This window comes from Arachis ipaensis, chromosome B04 (genome assembly GCF_000816755.2).
Source record: "Arachis ipaensis cultivar K30076 chromosome B04, Araip1.1, whole genome shotgun sequence".
In the NCBI taxonomy this organism is placed as follows: domain Eukaryota; kingdom Viridiplantae; phylum Streptophyta; class Magnoliopsida; order Fabales; family Fabaceae; genus Arachis; species Arachis ipaensis.
Window position 1 is genome coordinate 107,873,956 of NC_029788.2, and position 18,182 is coordinate 107,892,137.

General features: G+C 32.1%; 1 long non-coding RNA gene across 1 annotated transcript; it reads right to left on the bottom strand.

Annotated features, from left to right (window-relative positions):
- LOC107637966 lies at positions 16,062 to 17,330 on the bottom strand. The gene is made up of 3 exons (XR_001619651.2): positions 17,295 to 17,330; positions 16,792 to 16,854; positions 16,062 to 16,317 (listed from the first exon to the last, which is right to left on the bottom strand). It is a non-coding gene; the product is annotated as an uncharacterized LOC107637966 (long non-coding RNA).

Here is an 18,182-nt window from a genome sequence, read left to right on the forward strand (position 1 = left end):
TGAGCAACTTGGTATGCGCAATCGTGATTACACTTTAATTATGTAAAATTCATGGCTCTTTCTTTCCCTGGCAATGGCGCCAAGAACAATAAAAGACTAGTAAAATGTCCTATTTATAATAAACTAGCTACTAGGGTTTACATGAGTAAGTAATTGATGCATAAATCCACTTCCGGGGCCCACTTGGTGTGTGCTTGGGCTAGGCTTTGAGTGTTGCACGTGCAGAGGCCATTTGTGGAGTTGAACGCCAGCTTTTGTGCCAGTTTGGGCGTTCAACTCTGGTTTTGGCTCCTTTTCTGGCGCTGGACGCCAGGTTTGGGTAGAAAGCTGGCGTTGAACGCCAGTTTACGTCATCTATTCTTGGCTAAAGTATGAACTATTATATATTGCTGGAAAGCCCTGGATGTCTACTTTCCAACGCAATTAGAAGCGCGCCATTTCGAGTTCTGGTTTTAAGGGTTATTGGCTTTTTGCTCTTGCCTTTTGGTTTTAAGAGCTTTTGGCTTTTTCTGCTTGCTTTTTCTTTTTCTTTCTATCTACTATTTTTTTTCGCCTACTTTTTTTTTTTTCTGCAAGCTTTGCTCTTTGCTACTTTTTCTTGCTTCAAGAATCATTTTTATGATTTTTCAGATTATCAAATAACATGTCTCCTAGTCATCATTCTTTCAAGAGCCAACATATTTAACATTCTTAAACAACAACTTCAAAAGACATATGCACTGTTCAAGCATACATTCAGAAAACAAGAAGCATTGTCACCACATCAATATAATTAAACTAAGTTCAAGGATAAATTCGAAACTCATGTACTTCTTGTTCTTTTGATTTAAAACATTTTTCATTTAAGAGAGGTGATGGATTCATAGGACATTCATAACTTTAAGACACAGTTACTAACTACTAATGATCATGTAATGAAGACACGAACACAGATAGGCACATAACATAGAAAACGAAAAACAGAAGAAATAAGAACAAGGAATGAATCCACCTTAGTGATGGTGGCGTTTCCTTCTTGAGGAACCAATGATGTCCTTGAGCTCTTCTATGTCTCTTCCTTGTCTTTGTTGCTCCTCCCTCATTGCTTTTTGATCTTCTCTTATTGAAGGATGATGGAGTGCTCTTGATGTTCCACCCTTAGTTGCTTCCAATAATTGTGTGGAAGAAAATGTATCCCCTGAGGTATCTCAGGGATCTCTTGATTTGCAGTCAAATGTTCTACCACTGAGCTATAGACCCTTGATGGAAGCTTTTGTCTTCCCTTTCCTCTTTCTAGAGGTTTCTCTGGCCTTAGGTGCCATCAATGGTTATGAAAAAAAAACAAAAAAGCTATGCTTTTACCACACCAAACTTAGAATGTTGCTCGCCCTCGAGCAAAAGAAGAAAGAATAGAAGAATAAGAAGAAGATATGGAGGAGATGGATGGGAGTGTGTATTCAGCCATATGGGTGGGATCGGGTGGGAGAGAGATGTTGAATTTTGAAGGTAGTGGGTGTATGGATGTGAGTGGTAAATGGAAAACAGAAGGGATGATCATGAATGGAAAAAGAGATGATGAGGTAGGTGGGGATCCTGTGGGGTCCACAGATCCTGAGATGATCCTGTGGGGTCCACAGATCTTGAGATGATCCAGTGGGGTCCACAGATCCTTAGGTGTCAAGGCATTTACATCCCTGCACCAATTTAGGCATGTAAAATGCCCTTGCACACAACTCTGGGCGTTCAGCGCCAGGTTGGTGCCCATTTTGGGCGTTCAATGCCCCTTTGCTGCCATTGAACGCCAGAACCATGCTTGTTCTGGGCGTTCAGCGCCAGGATGCTGCCCATTCTGGGCGTTCAGCGCCAGAACCATGCTCTGTTCTGGCGTTGAACGCCAGGCAGATGCTTAGGCGTCCCATTACTCACAGGATTCTTTTCAGAAGTGTACATGAACTGGTTGTTTGCAACCATGTTAATGAGTTCTTGAGCTTCTGCAGGCGTTTTCTTTAGGTGAATGGATCCACCTGCAGAAGTGTCTAGTGACATCTTTGATAGCTCAGATAAACCATCATAGAATATATCCAGGATGGTCCATTCTGAAAGCATGTCAGAGGGACACTTTTTGGTCAACTGTTTGTATCTTTCCCAAGCTTCATAGAGGGATTCACCTTCTTCCTGTCTGAAGGTTTGAACATCAGCTCTAAGCTTGCTCAGCTTTTGAGGAGGAAAGTACTTGGCTAAGAAAGCCGTGACCAGCTTATCCCAAGAGTTCAGGCTGTCTTTGGGTTGAGAATCCAACCATAATCTAGCTCTGTCTCTTACAGCAAAAGGGAAAAGCATGAGCCTGTAGACTTCAGGATCTACTCCATTAGTCTTAATAGTATTACATATCTGCAAGAATTCAATTAAAAACTGAAAAGGATCTTCAGATGGAAGTCCATGAAACTTGCAGTTCTGTTGCATCAGAGAAACTAATTGAGGTTTCAGCTCAAAGTTGTTTGCTCCAATGGCAGGAATAGAGATGCTTCTTCCATGTAAATTGGAATTAGGTGCAGTAAAGTCACCAAGCATCTTCCTTACATTATTATTATTTTCGGCTGACATCTCCTCTTCCTGTTCGGAAATTTCTGAAAGATTATCTCTGGATTGTTGTATTTTAGCTTCTCTTAGTTTCCTTTTCAGAGTCCTTTCAGGTTCTGGATCTGCTTCCACAAGAATGTTCTTATCCTTGCTCCTGCTCATATGACAAAGAAGAGGGCACAGAAATAATAATAATAATAATGGAGATCCTTTATACCACAGTATAGGGATCCCTTTGTAAGTGGAAGAAAAGGGGGAGACAGAGAATGTAATATAATGGAAAAAACACAACTGTGAGGATGGCAGAGATGTAAGATGAGATGTTAGGATATGAATGAATAAATAGAATAAGATGGGAGAGAGAGAATTTTCGAAAAATATTTTTGAAAAAGAGTTAGTGATTTTCGAAAATGGTTTTTGAAAATTGTTAGTATTTTTCGAAATTTTTTTTTAAAATAAAAAATAAAATAAAAAAAAGAATAATTAGTTAATTAAAAAAAATTTTTGAAAAAGGGGGGAGATATTTTCGAAAATTAGAGAGAGAGAGTTAGTTAGGTAGTTTTGAAAAAGTTAAGAAACAAACAAAAAGTTAGTTAGTTAGTTGAAACAAATTTTGAAAAGATAAGAAGTTAGGAAGTTAGAAAAGATATTTTGAAAAAGATAAGATGAGAAGATATTTTTGAAAAGATATGATAGAAATTAGTTTTTGAAAAAAGATTTGATTTTTAAAATCACAATTAATGACTTGATTCATAAGAAATCACAAGATATGATTCTAGAACTCAAAGTTTGAATCTTTCTTAACAAGCAAGTAACAAACTTGAAATTTTTGAATCAAAACATTAATTGTTATTGTTATTTTCGAAAATTTGGTATAAAAATAAGAAAAAGATTTTTGAAAAATATTTTTTGAATTTTCGAAAATAACTAATAATTTTGAAAAATATTTTGATTTTTGAAAAAGATTTTGAAAAAGATAAGATTTTCAAATTGAAAATTTGATTTGACTCATGAGAAACAATTTGATTTTAAAAATTTTTGAAAAAGTCAATCCAAATTTTCGAATTTGATGAGAGAAAAAGGGAAAGATATTTTTTTGATTTTTGAAATTTTTTATGATGAGAGAGAAAAACAACAAAAAGACTCAATGCATGAAAATTTTGAATCAAAACAATGAATGCATGTATGAATGATATGAATGTCAAGATGAACACCAAGAACACTTTGAATGTCAAGATGAACATCAAGAACATATTTTGAAAAACTTTTAATGCAAAGAAAACATGCAAGACACCAAACTTAGAATTCTTTAATGCTTACGCACTAAGAATTCAAGAATGCATATGAAAAACAAGAAAAGACACAACAAAAAATCATCAAGATCAAACAAGAAGACTTACCAAGAACAACTTGAAGATCATGAAGAACACTATGAATGCATGAAATTTTCGAAAAATGCAAGATGCACATGCAATTGACACCAAACTTATGCTATGACTCAAGACTCAACAAGAAACACAAAAATATTTTTGATTTTATAATTTTCTAATTTTTTTGGATTTTTTCGAAAATTAATTGAAAAAGGAAAAATAAGGATTCCAAAATTTTTAACATGAATTCCAGGAATCTTGCATTCTTAGTCTAAAGCTTCAGTCCAGGAATTAGACATGGCTCATGAGCCAGCCAAGCTTTCAATGAAAGCTCCGATCCAAAACACTAAACATGGCCAATGGCCAGCCAAGCTTCAGCATTTAACACCAGAGTATATTGCTCTTGATAACAAATTGCAAGCCTCAGTCCAAATAAATTTAGACATGGCTTTACAGCCAGCCAGGCTTCACATGCTTCATGAAACACTAGAATTCATTCTTAAAAATTTTGAATAAAATTTTTGAAAACATTTTTTTTTCCGAAAACAGATGAGAAAATTTTAAAAATATTTTTGAAAAATTTTTGAAAATAAAATAAAAAGAAAATTACCTAATCTGAGTAACAAGACGAACCGTCAGTTGTCCAAACTCGAACAATCCCCGGCAACGGCGCCAAAAACTTGGTGTTGTTGCCGGGATTAGGATCTCAGACGATTCTTGGCGCCAAACAGGAACAATTAAGTCCCCGGCAACGGCGCCAAAAACTTGGTGCACGAAATTGTGATGTCCAGGCTCAAATAATCCCTGGCAACGTGAGCAACTTGGTATGCGCAATCGTGATTACACTTTAATTATGTAAAATTCATGGCTCTTTCTTTCCCTGGCAATGGCGCCAAGAACATGGTGCCAATACCATGGTTCACAACTTCGATACAACTAACCAGCAAGTGCACTGGGTCGTCCAAGTAAAGATGGATAAAAGACTAGTAAAATGTCCTATTTATAATAAACTAGCTGCTAGGGTTTACATGAGTAAGTAATTGATGCATAAATCCACTTCCGGGGCCCACTTGGTGTGTGCTTGGGCTGGGCTTTGAGTTTGTAGAAAGCTGGCGTTGAACGCCAGTTTACGTCGTCTATTCTTGGCCAAAGTATGGACTATTATATATTGCTGGAAAGCCCTGGATGTCTACTTTCCAACGCAATTGGAAGCGCGCCATTTTGAGTTCTGCAGTTCCAGAAAATCCACTTTGAGTGTAGGGAGGTCAGAATCCAACAGCATCAGCAGTCCTTCTTCAACCTCTGAATCTGATTTTTGCTCAAGTCCCTCAATTTCAGCCAGAAACAAGAGAAGGAGCCATTATTAGCCTTAAAGCTATTTAGAGAATACATAAGATTAACAAATTATATGATGTCTCAAAGTTTTTCAATCATTCTATTTATAATTGGTTTACAGAATAAAAGTTGACAATATTCATGGCAAATATAGAAGGACAATAAACAAAATTTTATAATAAATTTTCAAGTCAAAATGCATTAAATGAGAAGGTTTTCTTTATTATGGGGCACGGACTTTTATAAAATTTATTGTAAAAAATGAACAAGTTGAATAATAGTAATTAATGTCCTGTTTTATACTAAATTCCACTCTTTATATTGTATAGGTTTAGTTGTTCTGTTAGTTTTTTAAGTTTTATTAAATTTTTAATTAGGTTTTTATATTTTTTAATTAGGTTTTTACACTGCTGTTAGTTTTATAATTAGGTCTTTCATAATGTAAAAAATAATAGAATTAGCTGAATATTTCTTTGTAAAGTGAAGATATTCATAATTAAAAACCTAACTAGATCTTTATCTACTTGTATCTTGGGAGAAATATTTTATTAATTTTAACGTTTTTTTATATGAAAATGATCTAATTACAAAATTAAAAGTAGTATAGAGACTCAATTGAAAAAAAATATACATAGGGACCTAATTAAAAATTTAATGAAACTATAGGGACCAAAAGAATAATCAAACCTATTGTATATTAGTATTATTGCATTCTATCCATCATGAAAAAAATAGTTTCTTTTTTCTGGTTTAAAAGCTTGGCTTGTTTAGGTGAGTTTTTGAGAAAAAAAAAATTTGGAGTTGTTCTTTTTTTTATTTTTTAGAAAAGTAAAAGTAATTTTATGTTTAAATATCTCATTCAAAAATACTTTTTTATCTATCAATTATGTTTAGACACAATAATATAAAAGTACTTTTTGTTTATTTATTATGTAAAATAAATCCTTTTTAAGAAAAAAATATATTTTTAAAAATATGTAAATTATGCTTGTTTGGGTGTCATTTGTAAACCCCGCTAAAATCGGTAAATAATTAGTTAATAAATTAAATTTTAATTAAAAAAATTAAAAATGCAAAACTAATATCAAAATAGGATAGAGCTCGTCAAAATGAGAATTTTGATACCAATTTAAAAAATTTGGCCCAAAGTTAGACTAGATGGGCCGAACCGGTTGAACCGGGGCCAAACTAGGCCCGTGGGTCCAACCGGACCCATAACTTAAAAGAAACAGAAGCTTCTTCTTCCTCATTTCATACCCAACGAAGCCAACAGATTTGGAGAGGAAGAAGAACTCCCAAAACCTCATCAATCTTTGATCCACCATAACTTCCTCGTTTAAGCTCCGATCGCCGCACAATTTACGGCCACGCGTCCAGCGCGTCGAGCTCTACATATCTATCGGATCAATTTCACTGGTAAGCTTCATTTTTATTTCAGAATCTCTACCTCCTTTCTTTGGTGAAATTGAAACCCTATAGTGAAATCTTGCCCAATTTGGTGTTTTAGGTTTGAGTTAGCTTCCGGAGCATATTGGGCTTGAGCTATTATGCATATGGGAACGGTAAGGACAACCTAACCCTAGCTCAATCTTGCATTTATTATGAGAAAACTGAATTTGGAACATGTATATGAATTAGGTGTAGATTAAGTGGATATATATGCATTGGAATTAAATTGGGAGCATTTGGAAGTTTGTTGGTGATTGGAGCCAAGACTTGGGTTGGTTTTCTTGAGCTTGGAGGGCTGTATTTTAGCTTGTGAGGCTGCCTTGGATTGAACAAAGTGATCGGCCAAGGTATGGTTTAGGTTTCGCACGTTTAACATATAAGGTTTTGTGAAAACTTAGGCTAGAGCATTATAGGATAAGTTGAAATGGTTACATGTTTTAAGTGATTAGTTTTATAAGGTTAATGGATAGGTGGATGTGAATTTGTGTTAAAGAATATGGTTAGTGGTGATGCCTTTTGAGATTGGTTGTTGATTGAATGTGTACATGTATGTATATTGGTATGATGATGATGGAGGAAGGAATTATGATTATGGCAAAATAGAAACATGGTGTGTTTTTGGACTTGTTGGTATTGATTTGATGATATGAGTATGTATAATAATATGTGGGTTGTGGTTAAACTCATAAATGTGGGTGAAATATATTGTTAATGAGTTAAGGTTGTAAGAATGGTTGTGTTACGGTTAAGGGTTGTTATATTGATGATTGTGGCATATTAGGTTGGTTGGAAATGAGTTTTTGGAGGGGAAAATATGGTTTTGGCAAAAATAAGGTTTGGGGTGTTATTTGGTAAAAAGTGAATTTTAATGAACTTTGGAAGTCCATAAATTGCTCCTCAAATATTGGATGGAAATGTGGTTTATTTTAAATGAAAGATGGTTTTACAAGTTTTTAAACGATATCAATTTTGTGAAAAATGGAATTTTGTAGAGCAAGTTACAGACGATGGAAAATTGGTGTATGAAACTGGATTACTGCATGTTAAAAATTGGTTATGCAGCTTTCTGGGCATTCTGCATTTTGGGAAAACGCTACGCGTGGTGTGGCATTTTAGCGACGCATGCGCGAGAAGCCATGCGCGCGCATGAAAAGCTAATACGCATGATCACGCGTATGCATGACTCACGCGTACGCGTGACTACTCCCTGCTGCAAAACCGGATTTTGGCTGTTTTAAACCAAATTTCCACTTCTAAATCTCCATTTTCTTCCTTTTAAGACTTAAAGCATAGTACTAAGTCCATTAGATAAATGAAGCTAGGAAAATAAGATAACTTGAGGGTGAAGTAAGAGGTAAAATAAGGAGTTTTATAAAGAAGATGAGAATGTTAAAGGAAGTTTAATGCCATGGCTTGATAAATGATTATATATTGATTATGAAAATGAAATGGCTTATGAATGATGATATCTGAGATACGAGTTTCCCTGGGCAAGAACCGTAGCTTGCCATCACATGTTCCAGGTTGAATCTCGATACTCTGTTGACCCTACGTCGTAAGGGTGACTGGGCACGTATAAATTCCCGGGTATGGATAGCCCCCATTGAGTGATTAAATGATGAATGAATGTGAAATCTATGCATAGACTCATGGGATGCGCAACGGGGGACAGTCTAAGATTTTTGAACTTGTCGAGTTGGCTGGATAACCAACAGATGAGCCTCATCAACCATAGGACAGGCATGCATCATGTGCATTTGTTTGTGTGATTGCTATGCATTATCTGGGATTGCCTAATTGAACATATATATCTTGTTACCTACTATTCTTGCTATTTGCACTATCTGCTTATTACTTGTGCGTGAATATGTTTGGTTGCTTGTCTCTACTGAATTTATGGAAGACGGAGGGACGGAGGAATGGTAAATGGGTTGAGTGCTAGGTGTTAAGTTTAAGACAAAAGATTATAGTGTACTTAGAACACTTACCCCTATTTATGGCTTTTACTTAGAAATTAAGTTCTGTAATTGTGATAACGGAGTTCTAGGATTGCCTCTGGCATTCCCAGGACCTTATTTATTATACGCGTGGCACCTTTACCATGCTGAGAACCTCCGGTTCTCATCTCATACTGTGTTGTTGTTTTTCATATGCAGGTCGAGAGGCTCCTTGCTAGGCGTCTGGATCCTTGAAGCGAAGTAGTTCTTGGGTGTATTTTGAGTTTTTGTTTATATATGTATATATGTGTTTAGCTTACTCTCCAAGTAACTTGTGTATGCTGCTCCTCATAGAGGATGAGGAAGAGATAGGAGCTTATTTTGGTATTTTGGTGTATTTTGGGATACCTATATATATCTTGGCTTCGCAGGCTGAGTCAGGAGCTAGTTATGCTATTTCCTTGGCTTTCCTTTACTCTCTTGTTTATCTTTATCATTTCCTATTAGGTTTCTTAGCATGCAAGTAATCCTATTCCTTGAACGTTGCGCTTTTTATTTTTACGATTTTGTTTACCCGTTTTTTTAAGGCTCCTAGTATATTGTCTTTTCCACTATTACGTATATATATTTTACTGTTAACTGTTTAGAGGTTTGTAACACCACACTACCTCTGTTCTACGACTTAAGCGTAAAATTTTGTGTAGTAGGGTGTTACATCATTAAATAGATAAAAAAAATATTAAATTTAGCTGTTTGATAAACTTTTAATAGTATAAAAAAGTAAAGCCGCACCCTGCGAACTCTATAAAAATTATAGAGTTCGCATTACCCCGGCTAACTCCACTCAAATTTTTAAAAACCCATATTTTTAATCTATATCATCGTCTCCAAAATAGTATATAAATCTCCAAATAGTATATAAAGTATATAAGAGTACACAAAAATACACCGAAAATAAGCATGGCTTCTTTAAGGATTTTTTTTAATTATAAATAAATAAAGTCATATTTAACAATGGCAACCATTATCATCGTCTCCAAAAATACATAGGTACACTGAAATAAACCATATTTAACAAGGATTTTTTTTAATTTTATATTAAAAAATAACTATTTCCCAAAAATAAAATATGACTTATTCCGGTATGCTCTCATGTACTCTAGAGACGATGATAATGGTTACCATTGTTAACTTTCTAAACTCAATCTGATATATTTAGAGTGAGACGAACTTGTCCAAATGCCGAAAAAAATCATATTTAAAAAATTAAAGATCAAAAGTCATGTTTGAGAAAATAATAATTTTTTATTTTATTTTAGTGAAAAAACCATTATTATTTGATAAATATTCTGTGAATATAAAATAAGAATTGTTTTACTAACTTAAAAAGTTATTCCTACTTTTAATAATAAAGTCTGAATATTTTTTAAAGTCAAATAAATTAAACCAATCCAAATAGCAATAATTTGGATTGGATTGAATTAGAATTAAAAATCAAATCAAATCGATTCAATCCAAATGCAACAAATTATATATTTTGGATCATATTATTTTTCTTTTAAAACCTACCCAAACACCTCTTGGTAAACAACTTACTTAGGATTTCTGGTACATGATTACTTCCTAATTATTCTATTCATTGGCCCATTTTTTATTCTAATTCAAAAAAAGTGTTGTAATTATTGATGTTGTTCAACTGGATTAAATGTTCATGCAGTGTCTCTCCCGGGCTATGGATTATTAGAAACAAAGCACACTGTATGAAACAAATGGTATAAAACATTGGTGTTCATACGAAGAGGTGGTTGTTTGTTTTGTGGTGGTTGTTTTGTTTTGACAATTATGTCTTTTTACATGTTTGTTTTTTTAAGAATCTGTTGTAAATATTTTGTGACAAGTTATTTATTTTTTAATGACAATACCGAAGGAAAACATTTAATTAATTGTAGGATATTTGTCTCATCCCCTCTTTTTGCATCGAGAATGTTAACAATCTAAAAAAATGGATTAAAGAGATGGAAAATTGACTTGCAAAATGTGATTCCATTTTTAGGAACGGAAATGCCAACAATAGCTTTTGGAAATGGGAGCTTCGCCTGGCGAAACGCCATGCTTCAAGAGTTCCTTTCTATCAGCACTTTCTTTCTCCACCTAAGAGTCACTTTGTCAGAATATGGGACTACTTTCCCAGGATACTCGCAATGTAAAAAAATATTTCACGTACATCCAATTATGTATATATTACAACTTCAACATAAAATAATTATGTCTCACACTTATTACATGAATAGTAAATTAATATCCTAAAATTGGATATTATTGAATAATTATTATAATAATATTTTACTATATCAATGCATTAAAATTAAAATGTGTAATTTTTATAATATCTTCTAACTAGACGATAATGAGCAGGCTTGTTCAATTTCATTCAGATCAAGAAAATAGCTATGGTGCTATGTACGTATGACCTTAGTTCCTGCATTAAATTATAGGGTGTACCAATTTTGATGATTCTTTACTCATAAGTTTATTTTGTGATTGGTTTCATTTTGTTTGAATTTTATTTTATTTTATTTTTTCATGCAAAGGAAGTAATATATGATGGGCAGATCAATGGAGAATGTTGGATCTGAGTTCGAAGATTTTGAGACAGTGGTGATACTATATTACTTCAAGATCCTAAAGAAGATTCATGCATGATTATTTGATGAAAATTAAAGATAAAAAATTGTGTTGCAAAATCCGTTATAGAATTAAATAAAATGTGTGTTAGTCTTTCTTTTGTTAATATGTAATACCAATATCTCAACTCTAAACCTATAAATAAAAGTCAAGTCATATAGATACATTCTTATAGTATGTATTAAAGTTAACAAAAATAATACAAATATACAATGAAGAAGTGGAACTTAATGAAATGATTGGATTTGAAATTTATTCTAAATTTTTCATAATTTGTTCTTTCATATAGATACATTCTTTGTATGAGAAATACATGTAAATATGAAAAAAATCTTTACCTAAATCATAAAAAAATTTCTTTTTCCATTCTTGAACCATATGTTCATCATCAGCTAATCAAAGATGCTTTCCAATTTTATTTGAATACTTAAAATAAAATTTAATTTTATCTTTATTATTTAAATTTATTTTTATACATTTACTTATTTTTATTCCTTCTTTCCTCCAACGACTACATCACCACCACGACAGCTAACAACACCGCCACCACCATTGTCATCACTGGTGCTGCTGCTACCACCATCACCATATTTATCTTAATTAAAAGATAAATTTTATTGGAAGAAAAAGATGACTCTGTCAAAGGTAATGCTTGACAAAATGAATCGTAAGGACTCCTTCAACCTAAGACATCTTGAATTCAAAAGAAAAGCATAAGTCATATACATTGCCCCAGCTACTTTAGTTTCTCATGAAAGTAACAAGATATTGTTTGTAATACAAACATGTTGTGTATAGAAAACAAATTAAAAAAAATGTAATTACCTCCTCAAGAATAATAATAAATATTTTTGGTACTTTATTGACTTGATTTGATATTGTGATGGTTGTAATCACCACCTCTGCATATGAAGTTTAAAAACCATCGAAATTAAGTAATGATTTTTGGTATGGCATCAGCAAGAGAAAGGAGCCATTATTAGCCCTAAAACTATTTAGAGAATACATAAGATTAACAAATTATATGATGTTTTAGAGTTTTTCAATCATCCTATTTATAATAGTTTTACAAAATAGAAGTTGACATTATTCATGGCAAATATGGAAGGATAATAAACATAATTTTATAATAAATTTTAAAGTCAAAATGCATTAAATGAGAAGATTTTTTTTATTATGGGGCACGACTTTTATAAAATTTATTGTAAAAAATGAACAAGTTGAATAATAGTAATTAATGCCCTGTTTTATATTAAATTCCATCCTTTATATTGTATATTAGTATTATTGCATTTGCGTGATCTTCTAAAAAAAGATCTTTTTTCGAGTTATTTTTTTTAAAGAATCTTATAGAAAAGTAAAAGTAATTTTATATTTGGATATCTCATACAGAAAGATCGTTTTATCTATCAATTATATTTGGGGATAACAACATAAAATTATTTTTTTGTTTATTTATTATGTAATAAATATATTTTTTAAGGAAAAAAGATCTTTTAAAAAAAGATGTAAATTATAACTTCTCAAAAAAGATATTTTTTATTTTTCTAGTATTTTTACTTTTACTACTAGAAATTTGTCAAACACACTAAAAAATAAAAAAGATCTTTTTTATTGAAAAAATATTTTTTTTTTAAGATAATGGCACCCAAGTAAATACTCTATCCCTCATAAAAAACTTGTTTCTTTTTTTTTTTTTTGTTTAAAAGTTTGGCTTGTTTAGGTGAGTTTTTAAGAAAATAATTTTTTTCGAGTTGTTTTTTTTTAATCTTTAGAAAAGTAAAAATAATTTAATGTTTGTGGTAATTGGATATTAGTCGTCTTATACTTTGTCGTTAAAAAATTTTAGCAGCAATTATAAAATTGCTGATACAAACTTTTTAATGGCGGTAAAAAATTATATAATTTCTCTTAAAAATACTTTTGCTGTAATATATGAATGGTAAAAAAGTTCACACACATTTTAGGAGAAAAAAAGCTGTTCACCAAATTAACTTATAAATTAAATGTGTGTAATAATAACGAATATAAAATTATTAATAATCAAGATGTTATTAGGTATTTTATTTTCTTAGTAAACGTCTAAAAGTTAAATCGAAACTACTTCTCTTATCCCATTATATATACTAGTGAATTCATATGTAATAATAATAACAAATGTGAGATTACACTACAAAATATTTTATCTGTTACCTTATTAAAATTGTGACTATAGATATAAAAACCATGACCTTAATCCACGATCATCATTTTTGAACAAGTGTTACAGTTTTTAATAGTGACTAATATCGTCATGATCATAATTCAGTGATCGTATATTCACAATTGTAATTCGTGATTATAGATGAAAAACCATGACATAAAAAACAATGACTTGAAGCCAACAAAATTGTAGTGTTAGTTAGAATGTTGAGTACTTCAAACTTGGCTAAAGTCATAGATATTTATTATTTACCACATTGAGTCAATTTCAAAAGATTTATCAAAATGTACTTTTAGTAACATTTTTGCACTCTAAGGGTCCAAAAATGATTTTTGTAGCGTTTGTGTTGGTGTAGCTAGCAAAAACAAATAAAAAATACCTCATTTTCTCATGTCCAGACAATGAAAATGAAAAAAAAAATTTCTAAAGCATTTCACACTCCATAATAGAGAAAATTAATTCAATTTTCATATGTATTTTCGCAATTAGAGACGACAGAAAATAGACCAAAAATCTCATTACATTTTTGCCTTTAAATTTGATGATTGCAAAAACATGAAAAAAATATAATTGTCCAAATTTCGCTTGCAATGCATACGAAAATGATAATATTCACGTTTGAAAAGAATGTCTACAAATAGCAAATGAGCATTAATAAACCAATGTAATTGATTTCTCACCTCTCATTCTCAAATTTCTCACAAAATGGCTATTGAACATATAGTTGTTGCTTTTATCTGAATTCAACCATTAGACGCAACAATGATGGTGCTTTTGTTGAATACGACAATAATCTAATTATAATGTATACTTGGTGGTTACAGTCTTTAGTTGAGATTAAAAGTTTTATTCTAATGAATATGGAGACATTTTTCTCCCCATCGTTATCCCACAAAAAAAGATAGAGATGATGGTGGTAAGAGATGATGATGGTGGTGCTGGTTGTGGTGATGGTAGTGGAGAGGAGGAGGGGAGGCAGTGATAATTAGGGAAGGTGTTGGTGGTGGTGAAGGTTGTGAAAGTTTGGAATTTAGAAAAGATGATAAAAGGTGGGGGTAATTTAAGAATTTTATTAAAAAGTTAAAAAATTAAAGTTTTGGTAATTTTGTCACATAGAACCCATCTTTCATGGATACGACGTTAGTTTCTTTGTTTAATGGGTACTTATATTAACGCTCGCAAAGTTCATGGTACCGATGGTAGTTTATTCAAAACAAAAAACACATACTTCATCATATTCATCACAATATAATGATCCTAATAATATAATATGTAAAGTAAGTTTTTGACCTAAATATTATTAAAATTTTAAAATTATCTCTATTTTTTAATAATTTTATCCTCAATATTTAAAATAAATTTTATTTTTATTATTTAAATCTTTTTTTATATTCCAATTTTATCGTTATTTTTTTCCTCACCTTTCATTTACTACAAAAATTTGGTTGAAACCATCAGATTTATGTTAAATTTACCGTCAAACAACATCTCTAAAAAAAAGCTCGGCAAAAAATTGTTACTGTCAGATTAATCTGACGTAAGTGTGATCAAGATTGACGAAACTATTTAATAAGTACGGTAGATTAAATCCAATTAAATCCAACGGTAATTACCATCAAATATTTCTGTAGGGATTCTGACGATAAATTATTTGATAGTTTTAATTTTAAAAATTAAAATAATTATTTACGTTCGAAATTTTTTCGTTGTAAATCCGAAAGTTAATACTTAGATTATTGAAAAATTAATTTTTAATCAAATATATACGAATCTCTACAACCTGCTTTCCTAATGAATATTTTCACAATCAATATTTATTCTCCATTAAACATAATCAAAACTAAATATTATTTTTAATTAAAACAAAAAATAAAAATGTTAATTATTTTGTATGTCAAATTAAATGTTAGAAATAAAAAAATGTTAAATAACAAAGTACTAAACGAAATAAAAAAATGTCGAATAACAGAGTATGGAAAGAAATCCTGACTATGGATCCTCATAATTATCGTCGTCGCCCTCTTTGTCGTCTCTCTCCTCCTACGTCGACAGCAGTGCAATGTATAATGACCCAGCAACCCATTTACGGATATCGTTCGATTTGACACTCCAGGATTCCCAATTTTGTTCTTGATGGTAGGAATGATATCAATGTCTCCCACACTTATCCATCAAAATCGTCCACGCATCGGTTGGAGAGAAAAGCAAAATATCTTATAAGAATGTGGATACTTCTCCTTTATGTACGTGTTTCGATGGATGAAAGTGAAAGATTTCTTCTATCTCAGAATGCTAAAGCAGATAATATCTACAAACGGTTAGGCTAAACTATTCCATATTTTGAGAAAACTTTTAGGGTACAAATATAAAAAGGTTTTAAATTCTTAATGAATATTTTTACAATACTAGATAGCACAACTTTTTACTTTTCACTAGGCTAGGGCGCTAGGCTGAATCCATATGAGTTAGTATTGGTGCCAATTTCATAATGTATCCTAACAAAATCATTTTCTTCAAAAACAGTTTAAGAGTACACAAACTATATAATCAATGATTGCATTTGAGAACACATTCAGAAAGGGAAGCAAGTAAATGATCCAAAGTTAAGCATTACATTATAAAGGGCAACAACTTTCATAAAAGTGATACATGATAACTTCAATGTGATCACCTTTGGAAACAATAATAAAACAAGAGATCACGTGGATCTTTCTGAAGCCAAATCAAGAAGTTTACGGAAGAATTGGTGAGGATATAATGGTGGTTGTTCTGCTAGTGCCTGATATTCACATGAAATGAGAAGAAAAGTTATAATTATAAAATATGTTGAATATTAAAAGGTAATTGATATATTTATAGAGATGCTAACTTGTACATGTTTTTTTCTAAGTAATAACAATGAATTTTAAATTCCATTTCCTTCAAGTTCATATCACTAGCCTTTACAATAAGGTTAACTGCTTTAGCATAATTATGCAACAAAAGGAGTACCCCAATTTTGACTATCAAAATATTATTTGACAAAATGGTCTCTCAAAGATCGACGTTTATTTTGTGGTACCCAATTGATTGATTTTGCTTGACAAAAACTTTCAAATAGGGGTTGTATTGGCTAGCTTTTGACTACAGTGGTGTAATTGTCAAGTTTTTAAGGGATATCAGCAACAAAATGACATACCTTATGAATGCCTAGTAGAATATACACATGGAAAGAATAAGAGAAAGAAATATCATATCATTGGAGGTACTTTACCTGATGAATCAGAACAGTAGAAGGAGTCATTCCAGGCACTGTATTCATCTTTATAATCAAAACCTAAAAACATTGAAAATTATAAAGGTGTTAGGTGAGAAGTAGTCATTGAAACACAATATACTATTATATGAGAAGACTATTGTCCTTATTTCAATGAGTTGAGAGTTGTGGCAACATTCGATTAATAGACTCACAACAAACAGCAATGCATTTGAACATCTTATAACCAAAGCATGTTTGGATTCATTCTTGTGCATGCACTTTACTTTCAACTTTCCCACATATTTTTGTGCACCAAGCATGTTTGGATGATTATTATTGTTATTGTTATTGTGATTGTTATCATTATTCTTATTTCAAAATTTTCAAATCCCCATCTCCCAGCTATTTATGAGAGAATAGCTTAAATTTTTAGCTATTCATCAAGACAAGTCATCATAAACATATCAGGCGATAAAAAATGGAAAAAAATAACATGCCAAACAAGAAAATCAACGAACCTCTCCACTGTCAACGTTGACAAATGCATCAATTCGAGAAAGTATTGGGAACCAATATTAATTGTGTATAATGTGTACAATAGATTAAAAAAAAAGATAAAATTACAATTAAAAATTAGATCATTAATTAATTATTTAATTTCAAATTTTAAAATTTAAAAAATTAGGATTAATATTTAAACTCATTCACACTACGTACGGTTATTTCTAATTTTACCGTAACCTCCAATACACGTTCAAAACTCACCGTCATCTTCTCTGGTCCTCACCTCGCATCACTGAATTCCTCACCGGCCAAATCGACGCTACCACATCCTCCCACCGACACCGTCCTCACCTCCGCCGGTCAACCCGACGCGCCTCGCCCTCCGACGCTCAACCTAACGTTGCTGCCACTTTTTCGCGCGCCTCTCTTCCGAACCGGGTTCGCTTTCTCCTATTCTTTCAAGCCTCTTCTCACAGATGATACCACCATACTCTTCTTCTTCTTCGGATTCAAGTATGGTTAGCTTCTTTCAGATTTGAGCCCTATGCTTCACAACCGTGCCGCTTTCGTCATGCCTAGTCCTTCAAAACTATGTTATTTTCACCACAATAGTTGTTTCTTCTATTTATTCGTCATCTTCTTCTTCTATTTTAATGGTCAATTTAGGATGGTCATTTTAGTAGGTACGCGGATGATTATTTTTATCCTTACGTGGATGGTTATTTTTACTAAGGGTGAGTGGCGTGTGGCAAGCCAAGTTGCGACGGTGAAATGGGATGATTATTGATGAAGGTGGGGTGGCCGCCGATTGAAAAAGAAAAGAGTATGGGAGTGAAATGCTTTAGTAAATTAGAATTTCATATGGTTATTTTTTTGAAATAACTAACTGGATTTTTTAAAAA